The sequence below is a fragment of the Mustela putorius genome, unplaced genomic scaffold, assembly GCF_011764305.1.
Source record: "Mustela putorius furo isolate JIRA1106 unplaced genomic scaffold, ASM1176430v1.1 tig00003909_pilon_pilon_pilon, whole genome shotgun sequence".
NCBI classification, from domain to species: domain Eukaryota; kingdom Metazoa; phylum Chordata; class Mammalia; order Carnivora; family Mustelidae; genus Mustela; species Mustela putorius.
Window position 1 is genome coordinate 11978669 of NW_025422057.1, and position 18545 is coordinate 11997213.

Here is an 18545-nt window from a genome sequence, read left to right on the forward strand (position 1 = left end):
TGACCACAGCCAGAGCAGGCCATCACACAGCTGCCCAGGCTGCCATGCATTTTCCTTCTGAGGCTTCGTCTTTGCATTTCAAGGAGAAAACGTCTGGAAAAGCCTCTGGATTCCTTCTCAGTAGGACACAGGGCCTTTTGAGCAGATGGTCCTACAGGACTAAAATCACAGGGGAGGAGAGGCCAGGCTGTTAAGAAGCCATTTATTTCTTGTTTATTTCCTCTGAAGCCAGTACCAGGCAATTCGCATAGTTTGCTCCCAGGAAGAATGTGGCACCCTAAGGTCCAAAGAGCTCAGAGGGGAGCGCTTGGGTGGCTCACACAGTTAAGTACCTGACTTTGTTTCAGCTCAGGTGGTGATCGCAAGGTCATGAGATTGAGCCCCCCACTGGGCTCTGTGCTTAGCTCAGAGTGCGCTTGGGACTCCCTCTCCCTCCGCCCCTCCCCCTTGAGCACTCTGTCTCTCTCAAATAAATAAATCCATCTTAAAAAAACAAAAACAGAACTGGGAGATGCTTAACAAAGTTCTAGACCAGCCTCCCCTTCCCAGGCAAGCATGCGCTTTGTATAGACAGAGAGCTCCAGACACAAGCAGAACTTCTCTTCTAGCCAGGAGACTCTGCAGCCCCTCTCCAGGCATGGGGGTCCCAAACTCCTCTTTCTACCCAGAGGTCACGAGCCATACTGCAGCCAGGTGCCCGAGGAAAGTGAACAGCACTCTGTGCAGTCAAGGTGACCCTGCTTCAGATCAGGAAGGCACGGTCTTAGCTGTGAGGCTTCTGGCAAGCTTAGAAGCTTTGGGTCTCCCGTTCTTGATCTAGACAATGGGGTGATCATGAGACCCACCTGAAAGTGTTTCAGTACAGTGAGTTACTCTAGGGGCCAGGTGAAATGGTTAATTTTATCCATCAAAGGTCAAGTTGATGGGGTCATGGGGTGCCCAGATATTTAGCTCAACATTATGTCTGGGTGTGTCTCCAAGGGTGTTTCCAGATGCAGTTAGCATTTAAATTGGGGGAGTTCAAGTAACTAACGAATCCGGGCTAGAAAACCACCTAATTCAACTATGAATACGTGTCTGATTTATCTGGCATTTTGCTTCAAATCCCTGATTTTGTCATCTAGATGCACCTTGTCATTAACCCAACCCTGCATCTTATTACCGTCGCTGAAGAAATGAAGAAATAACTCCACTGTGATATTTAGCAAATTATTTTTAATCTGATGAGTAAACTCACATTAGTGCAGCTGTTCATGTCAAAGAGAAAGGAACAGAGTGAGGGGTGTTTGGGGCTCGTGCTGGGCGGGCTCCATCAAAGGGGGCTTGTTATCTCGCATTCTGTCTCTGGTCATGCTATTTCTGCTGGAGTATGCTGTCACTGCCTTGTCGCTGGTGGCAGTTATGACACTTGAAGAATGGGGAAATGTCCTAATTCAGTACGAAGGCCCTGACTAAGCAAGTGAGGCGGTTTTCCAGACGAAGGAGGATCCTGGCCGCAATCTCCTGTTCCTCAGTCTTGTGCTAGGCGGGCTTCCTGCCTGGCCCCTTCTTCCCTGGGTGTTCTCCTTCTTCTGGAGAACTCACTCCCCAAGCGGAGAGCGTCAGCTGCCTCGTTCGTTGGCCAGGTGGGTTCGCCTGCCCATGGGAGAGCTTCCAAAATAGAGCTCCTTCTGGAATGCTAGCCTTCATAATTGCTGTGGAGCAGGTGACAGACTTCTCCCAGGCATCTGGATCGCTATCTCTTTCCCATTCAGGCCTCAGCAAAAATGTCACCTCCTCAGAGAAGCCCTCCATGATCACCTGTCTAAAGGGGTCTCTACCCCTGCTTGCAGTCTCATCCACTGTCAGCCATGTGACTGAGCCACTTCAGACACCCGGCTCAGGCCTCGAGATGACCGTGGCTCTAGCTGATGGCTCTAGCTGACTGTAAGGACAGGAGACTTCCACTGCGAACCACCCAGCAGAGCCTTGTCAGCTCACTGACCCGAGGGAGGTAAGCTATTATTGTAAGCCAGAGTGGTAGCTAATTTCACTTCAGTACACCTACCTCACGGCGGGGGGGGGGGGGCATCCTTCTTATTTTTTAATTTTTTAAAAATTTTAATCACTTGGTGCTCATCACAAGTTCCCTCCTTAATCCCCATCGCCTATTTCCCTGCACTCCTACCCACCTCCCCTCTGGTCACCGTCTGTTTGTTCTCTATAGTTAAGAGTCTGTTTCTTGGTTTTTCTCTTTTTCCTTTTCCCTTAGCTCATTTTTTTTTTTTCCTTAAACTCCACATATGAGTGAAATCCTACGGTGTTTGCCTTTCTCGGACGGACTTGTTTCACGTACAGTACCATTCTCTAGCTCCGTCCATGTCGCTGCCAATGGCAAGATTTCATTCTTTTTATGGCAGAGTAATGTTCCATTGTATATATACTCCACACCTGTTTTATCCGTTCATCCGCCGATGGACACTTGGGCTGTCTCCATATTTGGCTATGGTAGATAGAGCTGCTATAAACATAGGGGTGCATGTATCCCTCTGAATTAGTGCTTTTTTATTCTTTGGGTAAATACCCTGTAGGGCGATGGCTGGGTTGTAGGGTACTTCTATTTTTAAGTTTTGAGGAACCGAGGAGGGACAGTCTTATCCTCTTTAGAAACGAGGAAATGAAGCCACAGGGAGTCTGTTTATCCCTGCAGCCTAGATGCTAGGACGCATTTCTAGCCTCATTTGGTAGAGGATAAACTGAGGTCCTCGGTGGTGAAAAAGCTTGCCTGGGAGTCGTTGCTGGTGGCTTTGGGGTTGCTGAGAGGCCCAAAGCCCTCAAGGCCTGAGCCGCCAGCCTCCAGCCTCCAGCCTCGCCACTTTTCAGGCCTCCTGTCACAGGAGGGCCGTTTTCCAGCGGCCGTCTGCGTTTCTCACCTTCCCAGGGAGCCCCACCCTCGCCGAGCCAGCACCAGGGGCTGACATTTTGTGAGCTGTGCTAGGAACAGGACTGGGCAAAAATAAACTCCAGATGGAGCAAAGAGCTAAACAAACAAAAAGAAACTAAGATAGAATATTTGCGGAATATATAGGAGAATCTTTTTGTCATCTTGGGGAGTGTCAGCCTTCCTCACCAAGTCGCCAAACCCAGAAAAGATGGACACTCTTGACAACATAAAAAAAAAAAAAGCCCTTCAGATCGACAAAAGGCACACTGAATGGAGGGAAACGCCATCATAGACGAGAGAAAACTTTTTCTTCGTACCTCACAAAGAGTTAATATTCAAACTATTCAATGAGAAGAAGTTAAAGTGCCGAATTTAAAAAATGAGCAAAGGATGGAAGACAATTCCGAGAAGACCACTGTAACTGGCCATCAACCTTTAAAAACGTACTTGGCTGTATCTTGCATGGTAAGGGAAAGGCACTTTGTTAAAAACTCCAATGGACAATTTTTTTTAAAAATTGGCGGAACCACATGGTATCGGGGATGCAGGTCAAAAGGCATTCTCAGACCTGGCTGGTATTTGTCCACAAGGGGCTCATGTCCACAAGGGGCATGAAGTTTTCCCACGAACCTTCTAGAAGTGTGCCATTCCACAGGGTAGCCATTCACACCAGATTTCAAAGACTTGATAGGAAAAAGGCAATGTAAAACACCTCATTGCTGATTTTCTAGGATGGCTAACCGGTTGAAATGATAATCTCCTGATATATTGAAGCAGATAAAGTATTACTAAAGTGAATTTTATGTGTTTCCTTGTTCTTTTGTGTGGCTCTTGGGAAAGTTAAAATTCCATATGCGACGTACATTTACCTCACATGCACAGCACTATTTCAGAGTATGGCTAAGTTAACACTTTCTGCGGACTCTACAGAAGTATGATTTGGCTCAGCTTGGGTTTAGGTCCCCGCCAGGCCTTAATTAATGGCCACATGACTGAAGGCTTCTGTCCTCCCAACCCAGGATGGGCAGCCAGAGAAGAGGGGCAGGGGGAGCCCATGTTGGTGTCTGTATCTGTCCGGCTAGATGTCAGTCACACGCGTCCCTGCCTCTCCTAGTCTTTGTTTTCCTCTTGGACGTGACATGGAGGAGTGAGGCCACCTTCAGGACCTCAGCTGCCCTGAGAGAGGAAGACTGGATGGCTTCCGCCTTCTATTACCATGGTGGGTGCAGGCGAATCTTGACAGTAGCCATTCCGGGCCTCTCTACGAGGCAGATGGACAGATTTCTAGGACTTAGAAGGAGGCTACCTCCCTACTCAGTGGCCCCAGAGAGAGGGCTGCCAAGCAGAGCGGGGTGTGGATGAGGTTCTGAAAGCGAGGGCCATGGCAGCCCAACACACACTCAGGCTGTGTTGGCCCCGTTGACCTGAACACATGGGCAAAATGGGCTTGAACTTTAGAGGAGCTGGAATATTCTGAACCAGTGAGAGGAGAGCAGAGGGAGTGTGCTTAGCGTGTGTGTGTGTGTGTGGTGTGAGGGGAGTCACTATGACCAGAGTCCTTCCCCCGTCCCCTGTTCCACAGGTGGTTCCCCCTCACGAATATTGTTTCTTCTTCCAGCCTGACAAACTGAGAGAATCAAACTTTTGGGGTCCCCATTGCAAAGGCCAAAATGTCCGTAGTCCTTATTGTGTGAGTTAGAGACAAAGAGACAGCCTCCTCACACCCCCCAATAAAAACCCTAGCACAGACATACTACCTGAGGTGTTCTGTTTTGTTTTGTTTTCCTCTCTCACACAGAAGTCCAGAGGCAGGCGTTCCAGGGCTGGTGTGCTGTCCCAGAGTAATCAGAGACCCAGACTCCTTCTGCCTTCTTGCTCCACGATTGTTAGTAGCTTTCATCCCTAAGTTTGCCTCTGCTTCAAAAGGATTGTTGGAGCTCCAGCCATCACACCTGCATTCCAGGCAAGGAAAAGAGGAAGAGAGAAGAGCAAAAACGTGCATCCCAGCTTTCTATTCTCCAAGATATTGTACCCAGTAACCTCTGCTCACATTTCATTGACCAGAATTTCACTACTTGGGTGCAGGGGACTCTGGGAAATGTGGTTTTTCGAGCTGGGTGCATGGCCACCTGGACTTAAACAAGAGTTCTGTTTCTAAGGAAGAACAGGAGAATGAAGTTTGGTGGGCACCTAGCAATTTCTGCCTCACTTAGCGCAGCAGTCAAGGCCTTGAATGAATTTTCACACCAGCGAGCTCATTCTGTTCCTTCTTCCTGCTCAGCAGGCATGTCTTGCAGATGGGTCAGCAGGGCAAGTCCATTATTTGGCCGTTAGGTTTGGCTGCCCTGACTGACATGCACCTCCTGAACAAGCCCGAGCTTTCTGCCTTCCGGTGCAGCACTTCTGCTGCTTCCAAGGTAGCATCTGGAAACCCACGTAAAGGGCAGAGCCGCTAATGACTCTCACTCTGTTCCCCAGCGAGCAGAACAGTCTCCATCCCACTGCCCTGGAACTGCCCACTGAGAAGACCCTGAGTTTGCACACGCTTGCCCGTGCATACACACACCCCTCAAAGAAAGAAACCTCTTCTAGTGTTAGTACCTTCTCACCTGGAGCAGGATACACAGGTAAGCGGCTTCCCATCACAGGGGCCGATCTCCGTAGGACCTGAGCCCAGAGGAGGGGTGCAGGTGGCCTGCTGTCCAATCCCGGCAGGCCCCCACAGGCCCCTGCGTCACCCTGCCAGCTGCACAACCTCACAAATCAAATATCACGTCTAATTCTTAAAGCTGTTTTCATGACAGCGGTTTTCCATTTAATCCCCAGAGCTAACAATATGTAATCAGTTTTCCTTAACAAATGACCTCCTTTAACTTCATTAGTTCATAATTAATTTGCCAGCCTGTAACCAAGATAATGAACACTGCAGATTAGGGACAGGAATACTGATTAAAATCTGAGCTGTTTCCCTAATTTTCCTCGCAATTTAATTCATTGGTGGTGGCTGGTGATTGGTGGGTTTGGTTGAAAAAATCCACGTGGAGGCCAGACGAAGGGGTCTTGCTCCAGAGCGCTCTACTCTGTTGGTGACTCCCGTTTTGGATAATTTTGCTTTCTCGTCCTAAGGTACAGAGGTACGAAGTCAGATAATCTAGTGGCAACTGAACACGGTTAATGGGGACTTGAAATTCTTCCGAGCCCTTCCGCTCAGGAGGCAGGTAGGGCAGGGGAGAGGCGCTGGGCTGCACGAGGGCCATCCTGACCTGTGAGCATCGTCTCTCCAGTGGTCCGGGGCCTGTGGTGTACAAATCCCACACACGCCTTTCTCTTGTTTGCTCCCCCAAAAGCTCCAGGCTGGGCATGGTGGAGAGGGGCCACCGTGATGAGCAAACAGCCCTGGAGAAGCGAGAGAGGCTGCACCCCGCCTGCCCGCTGAGAACACCCATGCAGACGTTGGCCAGTGCCTGGGCGCTGGGCTCTCTCACACGCCGCACGCATGCGATCGGCCGGGGAAGCCAGGTGCTAGGACCGGAACCTGAAGGAGCCCTTATTCTCAGGCCCCTGCATTGGGTGCCCTCACTCCCTGCTGGTTTCACCCCAGCCCTGCACCCCAGCTTGCTTAGCCTCTGTTTCAAGCTTACTCCCTGTCCGGCCCTGCACTACTCATTTTTAAATGTGTTACCTCATTTAATTCCTGCTGTCCTAGCGATGTGGGTGCCATCGGTGTCTGCGTTCCTACAGATGAAGACGGCGGAGCTTAGAGAGGGAGGAACTTGTCCAAAGTCACAAGGCTGGAAAGGCACAGTTTGATTAGAGTCCTGGCTGGCGGGCTGTAGGTCCTACTCTCTGCTAAGCAGGACCCCAGATGCCCCACGGAGAGAAATAGGCCGATCTGGACATCATCTCCCCATGGGCTGCTTGCTCAGCCTGTAATGGCTGGGGGTTCCCTGGAGAGAGGCCGGGGAAGGGACAGCAAGCCAGGTGCAACGCAGCTTGGGAACGCGGCCCTGGGGGTGGGGGGGGGTGTGTGTGCGCCCGTGGAGGGGGGCGGTGCCAGGCCAAAGGAAGGGGCAAAGAATCATCCTTGCCCTCAGTCTGCTCAGGTCGGTGGACCCTGCTGGTAGAGACAGACCTGCTTTCACCCTGGCCTCCTGCAGCCTCACAATCTTAAATCCGGAATTCCTTTGTGTTCGGCTCCTCCTCTGGGTGTCCACAGCTGGAGCCCTTCCCCGGGGACAGAGGATGGAGTGGGCATGCTCAGTGCGGCTCACGCTGTGGCCTGCCCCACGTCTTGGAGGCTGACGGCAGGGCAGCTTTCTGGGAATTCTTCTGGGGCACCCCGCCTCCCCAGCCCAAGGAGCACTTGCTCTTTGGGAGAGGAAAGCTGGGGGCAGGGATCCCTTGGGCCATGAACAGTACTTTGAGGGAGCCCGCCCAGTCCCCCGCTGCCCGCAGTAAGGCGAGAGCCAGAACAGCAGCAGATCTGAAAGACTGTGATCTATAATTTATATTCAGCTCCTTCCAGAAAGGACTGGCGGCTGCCTGCCAGGGGATTTGTAACTGTGGGTTTTGCTTTGATGAAGCTAACGGGATTTCAGGTGGTCCCTCGGGTTAGGTGGTACTGAATGAAGACTGTCTGTGAAGCATATTAACTTCTCTATCTTCACACCGCAGTGGCAGAGTCAGAATAATTCTCTCCTTGTGGCAGATGGGGAAACTGAGGCTCAGAGGGTGACATGACTTGCCCAAGGTCCCACCCCTGGGGAAGGCAGGATGTAAGTCTGGGTCTCTTTGATTTGGGCATCACCCAACACTGTTTCCTAGGGAGCAGATGTTGATATCATTTAAAATCTCTGACCGAAATTTCTTGGGTGCCTACAGGCATTTTCGGTACCACCCAGCTCTGCATGTTGCCCAGATAATTCTAGCCACCCACAGAACTCTGGCCCCTGTCTCCTTGGGGACATTTCCACCTAAAACCTGGGTCTTGGTGAGTCCCAAATAGTGGCTTTTGTTAAGTAGAGTAAGGAGGAACTGGGGTGAGATTTGACATCTGTGTACTTTGTACTCACAGACCTGGCGGTCAGGAGCGCGCCTCCCCTCCTCTCCAATCAAGGTATTGTAGACGATGAGGTCCTTAAGGATATGGCTCTGAGGGGCGCCTGGGCGTCGGCCTTCAGTCCGGTCATGATCTCAGTGTTAGAGATCATGATCTCATGACGGAGTGTTCACTGGGCTCCCTGCTCAGTGGGAAGCCTGCTTCTCCGTCTGGCCCTCCCCCCACTCGTGTGTATGCTCTCCGTGCTCTTTCAAATAAGTAAAATCCTCTTTTCTTTCTTCTTCTTCTTCTTACTTTTTTTTAAAGAACACGGCCCTGAAGTCAGATTGCCTGGTCTCCGTGTCGGCTCTACTGTTGGGGGATGGGTTTGTCAGCTTGGGTGGCCTTAACAAAGCACAGACTGGGTGCCTTGAACCCAGAGATGTATTCTGTCCCAGTTCAGGCGGCTGGAAGTTCAAGTGTCAGCAGGATTGGATTCTTCTGAGGTCCCTCTCCTTGGCCTGAGATGGCCACCTTCTCGCCATGTTTTTACGTGGCCTCTCCTCTGTGCACGTCCCGTCCTCTTCTCGTAAGGACCCTCATCCCCTTGGCCCTTACTGGATTGGGGCTATACCCTTATGACTTCATTTAACCTTAGTTATCCCCTTGAAGACCTCATCTCCAGCTACAGTCCATTGGGGGTGAAGGCTTCACATACCTATTTTGGAGGAACTCTGTCCCGTCCATCGTCGGTGAATAGGGGCAGGAGCCTTGCCAAGCCTCAGTGACACGAGGTTAAGAAAAGTGACTCTAATGTGGAGCTGTGGAGGGAGCTAAACGAGGTAGCCAACGGGACGACACATGGCCTGTAGCAAGAGCTCAGTGGGCGAGGGGCCAGCCCCGTCCTCTTCAGTATCACGCCTGGTATCACTACTGCATTATCTCTGCCAGTCTGGAGGGAATTACGAGGACCCAGGGGGCTGCTGGGTTCAGGCCTCTAATCTCAAATAGTCCTGCTTGTCATTCTTGGCTCAGGCTTGCGGTCACAGAGGACCAGAGCAGCAAGGATCTTGAGCTTTAATACCAAATGCTGATTTTTTCCAAATGGAAAGACTGAGGCTGAGTAAGTGTCTCACCTCGGGTCAGAATATTGGTGCCCTGGTGCTGTTCTGGTGTTCCCATGGCTTTTTGACCCATCTCAGGGACCCCTAGTGGCCTGAGGGTATCCCCTCCTTGTTGGAGCCACCATGAACTATCTGGACAATTCAATTAGGTTCCCCCTGTCCCTCATGTTTTAATGCTGATTTCCCTCCTGTCTGGACTGAGCACCTGCCACACAGTGAACAAAGAAAAGCCTTTAATTAGTTACCAGCGCCCTACACATGGGTGCCCGGCCCAGCCCCCGTCCACAGACCTAGCGTCCCAGCTCCTGGTGTGAGGACAGCACATCCTTCCAAGGGCAGCCTGACATCTCCTTGCCTTGTCCTATCCAGGCATCTGTGTCTCCCCAGGAATTTGGATGGAAGTATTAATAATCCACCAGGTTTCAGTGAGAAGGGCATAGTGACTCACTTGTTTTGACAGTACAATATCTCCAGTTAAAAATAATGCAAATGTGAAAAAAATAGAAGTCTCAACAGGGCCTGGCAGCTCGGTTGATTTCTGACCAAACATCCACCCCTTCCCTCTTCCTTCCAGCAGAACCCCAGCTGTGCTCAGCGGGTGCCGTGTACTCAGCCTGTCTTGCGTCAAGGCTGGGCACATGACCCAGTTCTGGCCAATGGGACTTGAGGGAAGTCTCCTGGGGACTTTATTTAGATGGGAAGGCCCCTGCCCCCCAACTTTGGGTCTTGGGATGCAGTTGTTTGTGGGAAGTGATGGCTGCAGCAGCTCCCCTGCATCCTGAAGGCCAAGGTCAGGACTGGGAGCCCGGAAGTCACAGAGCCATGAACCCACCGCAGAACCTCCTGCCTCCAGCTTCTGAACTGAGGTGTAACCACTGTTGTCTGAGCCGGGTTTGCTCGGGTGTTCTTGCAGCCAAAGACATCCCAAGCAAAGCTAAGTTAGTGATGAAGCCCGGGCCAGGTACAGCCAAGGGAAGGCGTCTGTTCCTCCTCAAGGGTAGAGGAATTCGTAAGGACCCTGGATACATTTCTCCATCCTGATGTCTCACCTTGTGACAGGTGCTCACATAGTTGCCCCACAGCCCCCTGTTTCCTGTCCCCCTCCCCCCCTGCATGCAGCAGACTAGTGGGCACCACCCTGAGAAGTGAAAGGGAGGGTCATCCCCCCCTTCTCCAGCTTCAGTCAGTCGCCTCTGCTTTCCCATGACTGTTTCTCCACCACCATCTCCTTGGCTCACCCTGGTTCTGGACTTCAGTTTTCCTTACAGATCCAAGAAGCAGCTACTGAGGACTACACATGTTGCAGGCCATAGATGCCCTACGCTGGACCCTTCCACGTACAGATTTGAATCCACGGGCCCCCAAGGCAGTCACAGTGTTCACCAGATTTTGCAGATGGGAAAAGGCGGAGCTGCAGGAGGCCAGGTGACATGCCAAGGTCCTGTGGCCAGGTATTACACCTAGGTCTCTTACTGCTCATTTTTCTCTTTAAGATGGGGCAGGGTTGGGAATCTAATGTCCTTGGTGAGGCTGGTGACCTCATTGGTGATCCAGCATAGAGGCTGAGTGGATTCAGATGTGGCTAGGCGTGGCTGGGTGTGGGCATGGGGAGAGGTGGGGGCTGATGGCCTAAGGAATTTGCTGGGATGAGAAGTTATCTAAGCAGAGAGTCAGCAAGATGAGCTCAGCTCAGGACTGACTGGGGTACAGGGGAGGGGGCTACGGAGGTTGCACTGAGCCTGAGTGCAGTTTGCGATCTAGCAGTCTGGGAGGCATGGGTGGCATTTCAAGTAAGGACCATGTCAGGTTGGCCACACTACAGCTCGGGGGCCTGTGGGAACTGTGTGGGGAGAGAGCCCTCAGCGGGCCTGGTGGCAGGCCAGGACTGGAGAGAGGCTGATGTACCAATGGGCAGGTCCAGCCCCCAGGTAGGGTAGGTGTGCCGTGGGGGCTGTGTAATCCCCCAGACTTCTGTGGCCCCCACATTTGAAGGCTTTGCCTTGTAGGAAAGCTGTAGACAGCCTCTCCTGCCGGCTTCCTTGCTTGGGGACTGGAGTCCAGGAGTTGGCAAATCCGACCCACCACCTGCTTTTGTGTGGCTTATGAAATAAGAATGGCTTTTAAATTTTTAAGTGGCTAAGTTTTAAGTATTTATTCAAGAACCTGCACAATGTACCCTGCCTATTTTGCCTCTTGGCCTACAAAGCCTAGACGTAGGCCTTGACAGAGTTTCCTGGACCGTACTGTGGTCTAAGAGTCCAGCCCCAGGGACAGCTGGCTGCCAGTGGAGAGGCCTGGCTTTGCCCATGTCTTGGTCCCGAGAGTGGGATGCTGGGCTTCCTTGGCTTCCGGCTCAGCGTACCGACATGCCCCCATGTCTTCCCTGAGGTCCCCCAAGTAGAGAGCGGTAGGTCTGGGAGAGGGTGCCAAGCTCTAAGAGCAAGGCCCATGGCTCCAGCCTTCCCACAGAAGCCGTCCCAGCACCATCAGTGCTCCTAGCGGCCACTATTGCTGGGGGCAGGTGTGTTCCTGCCAACGGAGCAGCATCTTACTGATAAAACCTAATGAGCTGCATTTTAACCACAACATGGCCCTGCCATGTGGCTTCCCCCCCCCCCCAGGGCTGCCCATCTGTCGGCCTTGGGAGACCACTCTCTGTGCAGCTAGAACCTCCCCCACCGTTGAATCAGGAGAGAGCTGAGGTCCCCCAAGCCAGGCCCAGCACATAGGCCAGCAAATCTCTGTGCTTAGCCTGTGCCAGCTCCTGGCCACCTTCCAGGGCCTCAGTGACATCGCCAGATGGTGGCTAATGAAGGGTGAAAGCTGCCGGGGAAGGCCTGGGCACAGAGGAGCGTGGGAAGGCCAATGAAACAGAAGGCACCCTGACCCCGGTGGTGGGAAGGGCTCCAGGTGTGGCCAGACTTTGCTTGGGGTGACCAACTTTTATTCCCGACCCCTTGCCAGCGGCCCTTCCTTTTCTCTTCCCATCCCTGTCTCCGGGGACCTGCCTGTTGGACGCTTTTACATTGCAGAGGACAAGCCAAGGCAAGGCGTTAGCGGATATGTGGAGTCCACAGGCCAGGCCTGCGTGTTCTGGGAGGTTCACTGCTCTGTGGTCTTCTCACCCGCAGAGGTCCTAGCAGACCGAGCCCTTCCTTCTTCCTGGGGTGAAGGGTTGGGCCTCACACATCTGGGATCTCTGTGGTTCATCGTGTGCCCCTGCAAGCTGCAGGCTGACCTGTTCAGGTAAAATAATTTGGCCTAACGTAATCAGAGCCGTGGCTGATGTTCCCGTCGTCCCCTGATGCTTCCAAGTGTCGTGCTAGAGAGGCCCGTTCACAAGTCCTGTCCCCACCTGGGCCAGGGTTGCCTTCTCCCGTCTGGAACCCCAGAGGGGCAGGTGGGTGGGGCCAGATTGGAGAACGGGGCGGGATTAGGGCAGATCCAGCTCCACATAATGGAGAAAATATTGTTATAAAACAGTCCAAGCCAACTCCTGGATGCCGGTGGCGTGCTTCCCCCGGCTGTGAGGAAGTGAATGTGGGCCGGAGGCAGGAGGCACCACAGGACGTGCTGGTGCGTTAGGAAAGCGAGCCATGGTCGACAGGCCCGGGGCCTCGTGGCTGTTAGGTGGCTGGAGCTGAGAAAGCTGGGGGGTCCGCGCAGCAGGGTGGGGGTCCGCGCAGGAGGGCGGGAGTTCTTTCTGACGTGGCAGGGCAGCCGGTAATGAAAAAGGACCCCGAGCATCCTGGTAGGCGTCGGCTGTTGGGATGGCTGAGGTTCTTTTCGGGAGTGGGCCCATCCGAGAGTTAATTTTAAGCTTGTTTTGCGGATCTATCTGCCCTTCCTCTTTCCAGATCACCTGTGCAAACTGCTGCCTTCTCAAGGCCTGGGGTGGGTCTGTGGCCCGTGGTTGGACAGGGTCACGTGAGCACACAGAACCAGCCAGGGGACTGGGAGCAGAACACAGGAATTCAGAGGAGGCAGGATGAGAGGGAGAGTGACCACGGGCATGTAACGCTTTGGGAATGTAATGCTTTGGGGGAGGCACAGGGTTGGGGTGTGGGAGGTGGCTCTGAGGCAGTGTTGTCTAGATCTTAAGAGGCAGAGAGACCCCAGGTGACCCATGGGTTAGAGCCACTCTAGAAAAGTGAACAGAGCCCTGAGCCCACAGTGGGTGGACGATGGTTTTGCTCTGTGGCACGTTGACCCATTTTCCTGGCAGTTTGCCAGTCAGATGCCTGTGTCTCTATCTCTCTGGCTTTGGAAGCAAAGATCAGAGTCTACAGCCCAGGGCTTTGTCAGGCGGAGCAGAGCTTTGAAAGGGCCTCGGTCATCCCTCTGGGTAAGGGAAGGAGCTGGGCATTTGGGGCATCTGCTGACTTTGTCTCACTGCTGGGGAGTCGATGGCAGAAATGACAAGTCCAAAGAATCGTAAAAGCTTTAAGACAATGGGGATGGGAATCTGCCTGGGTGGGCTCCAGCCTCCTTGACCCAGGACCCCTGCAGAGGCGGACATGGTTCTGGAGCCCGGCTTCCCCAGGCCTTCCCCTGGCTCTGCCTAGCCCTGCTCTGGTGGAGGTGAGGCGGTGGGGAGAGAGGCTGGCGCCAGAGCTACTTTCCTGCTATGGGCTTGGTGCTTTCTGGCTGGAGAAGGTCTTGCTTGACTAGGGCCTCCAGGGCCAAAGAAGGTGGAGCAAAAAACCCAGATGCACCCTCTCAGTTTTGACTGGACAAGGAGCTGGGCTTGCTGGTGAGCCCAGGCTGTAGTGACGTTTGTCACCAGGCTTCCGTCCAGGCCTCTGGGGAGGCACCGTGCTGGGTGGGGCACGGGGCAGACTAGTTTGCGGAAATGGCCATAGCAGCAGGCACCCCAGCTCATGCTCTTCTTCTTACACTGTGACATTGACCTCCATCATGCAGGGAAACCTGTGTTCCACCCTGGTGACCACCTCCAGCAATGAACTGTGATGAAGTGACTTCTGAGGCTCGGTTGTAAAAGGTCATCCAGCTTCTGCCCAGTTCTCTTTTGGGGTGTGCACCTATGGAGCCCTGAGCCCCCAGGTAAGATGTTTTAGTTACATGGAAGACACCACATTGGGGAGAGCATGTGGCAAGACCGTGGAGAGAGAGAGAAGCTCAAGGAGCCTGAGCCACCACGGTGGCCCAGCAGAGCAGTGGATCTGAGAGGGAGTGAGCCTTCGGGGGGCCCAGCCCCATCGTCCATGTCTCCCCACCCAACGCTGAATGCAGCAGAAGAGCTCCCCGCCCAGCCCCACCAACACTCCAGCTTTAGAGGCAGAAGAAACATGCGGCTGTTCTAAGCTCACAGAGTTTTAGGCTCTTTGTTATGCAGCCGTAACTGACTGATACAGGGCAGGAGGAGGCCATTTCAGCAAGAGAAAGGTAAACACCGCTGCTGGTCCACCTTTAAAGATGCAGACACTGGGAGTCACAGGAACAAAGTAGGTGGACACAGGACACCTGCCTGGTGACAGGATCAAGACTGGGACCCAGAGATGAGCTGGAGCCAAAGCTGTGTCCCCTGGTGGTACCTCCCAGTTCTGGAATTCTACCCCCAGCTCTGCTGCAAACTGATTGACCAGCCTGTAACAAGACTGTGTTCTCACCTGGGCAACAGAGACTCGCACCCTTGTACCTGTGGCCTGGCCCGACCTCTTCCTTTGGATGCATGAGGCTGGCCCCTGTGGGCCTATAAACTTAGGCCTTTTTAGGCCAGTGGAGCAGGACCCAAGGACACTTGTAAGGAGGGGCTCCCCAGCAACAGTGGCAGTGGGAGAAAATTGTGCTATGGACCATGGAGCTTTCTGCGAGGGAGCTAAGAAGTATCTCTTTTGAGGTGCCTGGGTAGCTCAGCTAAGCATCCAACTCTTGATTTCGGCTCAGAACATGGTCTTAGGGTTGTGAGATCACGCCCTGTGTCCGCACGCCCAGCGTGGAACCTGCTTAAGATTCTCCCTCTCCCTGTACCCCTCCCCTGCCTCTAAAAAGAAGAAGAAGAATCTGTTTCTCAATGTCTAGCATTTACCCTGTGTGGAGCACTGCTCTAAGGGTTTTGTGTAACCCTAATTAATTGTTACAGCAGCCCTGTGAGGTAGAGACCTGTTGGTAGGGATAAGACAATGGAGACACAGAGAGCTTACTGAATTTACCTAAAGTTACGTGGCTAGTGAGGGCTGGGACTGGTATTTGGATCCATCAGTTTGGTGGAAGAATCCCGCATGGAGTGGTGTTAAAACAGCTCTATTCTCAGGCTGGTCCAAGCAGATTCTTGTGCTGTGTTTTCTTTCCTCTTCACATCTCTTGTTCCTTGATTGGAATCTCTTAGAAAACAGGGAGACATGGGCTGGAACCAAAAGGGGAGATGGGGTGCTCTGGGCTTCTGTCTGGTCCCTGGGATGCATTCAGTGAATAGCCCTTCCCAGCCCAATGAGAAGACAGAGGTCTGAAATGTCCCCGGAAACATCTTCCCATCTGAGCAGGCTCCGAGTCTCCGCAGTGCCTGTTGCCATGACAAACAGCCATTACCCAGAGCCAAGCAGATCCTTCCAGAAACCCCGCACCACCCGTTACCTTGTGACCCAGCCCAGTAAATAGGCTGAGCTTTGAAGATGCGAAGTCTCATTAACCTGCGTCTGAGCTCAGTGTTTGGCTTCACCCTGGAGAGGCACATGCCCGTGCTCCCGCTCTGGACCTGGAAGTAGCTTTCCTCTCACCCCGCCATCTGGAGGGAGACAGTGCAGTGTTCAGATGCTCACGGCCCCTCAGCCTTAGAGAAGCACAGGAACTCTCCAGGCTCAGGAGACTGAATCCTTGCATTTGAGCTGTTGCTGAATGCCAGTCCTGAGCTAGTTTCCCCCCAGGCCTTGCATGTCCCCACATCAAACACTCGGGAGCAGTTCCCTGTCCAGTGACTGAGGCTGGGTTATTGTTTCGTTGGATTAACCAGAATATCTCCCTTTTTGGGCTGATGGGTAGATAGATTGAAGTACAGTGTATCGAGGATTTAGCATAGGGCCTGGCCCCAGGAAGGGGCAAATTCATGCTGGTTCCTGTTCCTTTGTCCTGTCCTGCTCCTCATTCCTCATCCTGCTCCCCAGCATACCCTCCTTTGTCCTCTCTTCCCTGAAAAGTACTCCAGAAACTTGAAAGAAAGCCTAGAGGGCTTCCTGAAGGCGATGTCCCTATACCCAAAGCAGGATGTATATTTTCCAATAAAACAATGGCCCCTATTTCTAGAATATCTGCTGTGCGCCATGCCCAGTAGTCGGTGTGCCATCTCACCTGATTCTTATCGCAGCCCTTCCAGGTTTCAGTTTGCCCGTTTTTCAGTTGAGGAAATTCAGATGAGACGCAGAGAAAATGCGTAGCTTACCCCAAGGCCACCGAGGTTATCTGAGCCTGGGGAGTGTGACATCAGAGCCTGGGCATTTAACCCCCACGGGGTCCTTGTTTGTGTCATATTTGTGTCTGTGTCGGCGTTGAGCCTCTTCCCAGCTGCCCTTAGTACCCTTCTTCCTGCTCTGGCTCCTCTGAGCAGCTGTGCCTACCTCCCCGAGGGACTGGGCCCTTCGTACCTCTGCCCCCCACTTTGGATCCTCTATGCCTTCAGTCAAGCAACGGCCATTTGTCCTGGACCACACCTTTCAGTCCACTGAATGAATATGGAAAGAGAAGGGAAAGAAAAGAGACCAGGTCAAGTGTGAGCCTGGCTGGGGCCATAGCCATGATGGTTGGCAGGCTCATGGGAAGGGAAAAGGCCCCAGCGATGGGGCAGCTGGCAACGCCAATTGGAGGGTCACTATTTAGGGCCCAGCATCAAGCTCTGGACAGTCTAGGAAGCAAACTCCCACTCTGAGAGAAGTAGCTGGAAAAACTCAAGCAGTGTTAGGTCCCCAGTAAAGCAGACAGAGGCGTCAGAGCTGGGCTCCTGATCTGTGGGGCAACAAAGTGCTGGGAGGGAAACTGAGGCAGGAACCTTGTCCTCCATGCTGGCCCAACCCAGGGGTCCACATGCAGGGTTCTGACCCCTCGCATGACCTGGCCGTGAAGCCTTAGGCCTGGGGATGGAAGAACTTTATCCCAGTCCCAGGGGTCATTACTAAAGCTGTTGAGACTGCCTGTTCGGATGGTCCCAGACCTGGGTAGTGCTGGGTCCGCAGGTGGGCGTGTGCATTCCAGCTCAGGGGGCTGGGAGAGAAAATCGGGTGAGAAGAGGTGAAGGTGGCGCCTCTCAGCCCCCCATCTCCCCTGCCATAGTATCCTGCATGCACAGAGCTCGGCCTCCAGACCTCTGGGGTGTGCTCTCCAAGGATCCTTAGGATTGATGTCACCGAGGGCTTAGGAGAGAAGGACCTGATACTCTGATTGTAGAACTTTATACTAAAATGTTGATGAATAGTTGTTCTTTAGAAAAAGGGCCCGAGGACCTCAAAGAGGCCCTTCTTGTTGTGATGTGGGGGTGGTGGTGTTGACTAAGCTGGGGGTGCCGTATATGCCAGTGCGGGGTCAGCCATGCCAGGGGTCAGCTGTGCCGGCGGGGGGTGGGGTGGGGTGGTCCAGCTGGGCTGGGGTCCGTTTGTGGAGGGGGTCAACCAGGCCAGGGTCAGGTGTGCTGGGGATCAGCTGTGCTGGGGTCTGGCTGTGCCGGGCATCATCTGTGCCAAGCGGTCAGCTGTGCTGGGGGGTCAGCCCTGCTGGCCTCTGCCTACAGCTGTGGCCGCCTCCATTCGACCAGCTTCATTCCACCTAATGACTGCTGGGCACCTGCCCGGGAAGATAGATGGCTGCTGTCACTCAGGCAGGTGTGCGACCCAGAGGCACAGACTATGGGCCACAAGGGCAAAGGTGCAGTTGCAGTCAGGCTGGGAGCCGGTTTGGGGTTTCCGGGAGGACGGGGGCTCCAGCCTGCACGCTCCTGAGAAGTGCAGTTGCTGCTCTGTCCTTCCTGCCTTTTCCTCATCACTTCCTTCCTGGAAGCCAGCCAGCTCTCCCTGCCAGGGCCGTGGGCAGCGTGGGCTGTCCTGCAGCTCCTCTGCTCCCCCACTCCCTGCCCCCAGGGATGAGAAGGGGGGCGCCTCAGTCCCACGTGACCCAAGTGCTGGCTCCGGCCTTCTGTCTTTAGCCTGATGTCATCATTACAGTTCTCAGGGGAGGAGGAGGAGAAGGAGGAATAAGAAGCGGGGGGGGGGGGGAGAGGAGCAAGGGTCATTGATTCCCATGGGGCACTGTGCTGGGAGAAATCCCTTCCCACTGAGCTATGGAACTTGAGTGACCAACAGGTTCAGTCTTCCTGGGACCAAGGCGGTGCTAGGAGGTGGGACTTTGAGTTTTAAAACCAGGAAAGTTCCTGGCAAGTTGGGATGAGTTCACCCTGTGTGGAAAGAGGGGTTGCATGGGGCTGGAGGCAGTGCCTTATTACCCTGGAAAAAAAGTGTCT

The 18545-nt window shown here is 53.4% G+C and overlaps 1 long non-coding RNA gene across 2 annotated transcripts in view; it reads left to right on the forward strand.

Annotated features, from left to right (window-relative positions):
• LOC101693189 overlaps nt 1–18294 on the forward strand; it is a 156580-nt gene extending 138286 nt beyond the window's left edge. Inside the window, exons 4-6 of one of the 2 annotated variants that reach the window (XR_199353.3) lie at nt 4722–5550; nt 10342–10536; nt 14009–18294. This is a non-coding gene — a long non-coding RNA (uncharacterized LOC101693189). Of the gene's footprint in view, nt 1–4721; nt 5897–10341; nt 10537–14008 lie in introns of those variants that run through there. The other variant, XR_006603152.1, reaches the window with a different exon arrangement.
• The last annotated feature ends 251 nt before the right edge of the window (nt 18295–18545 follow it).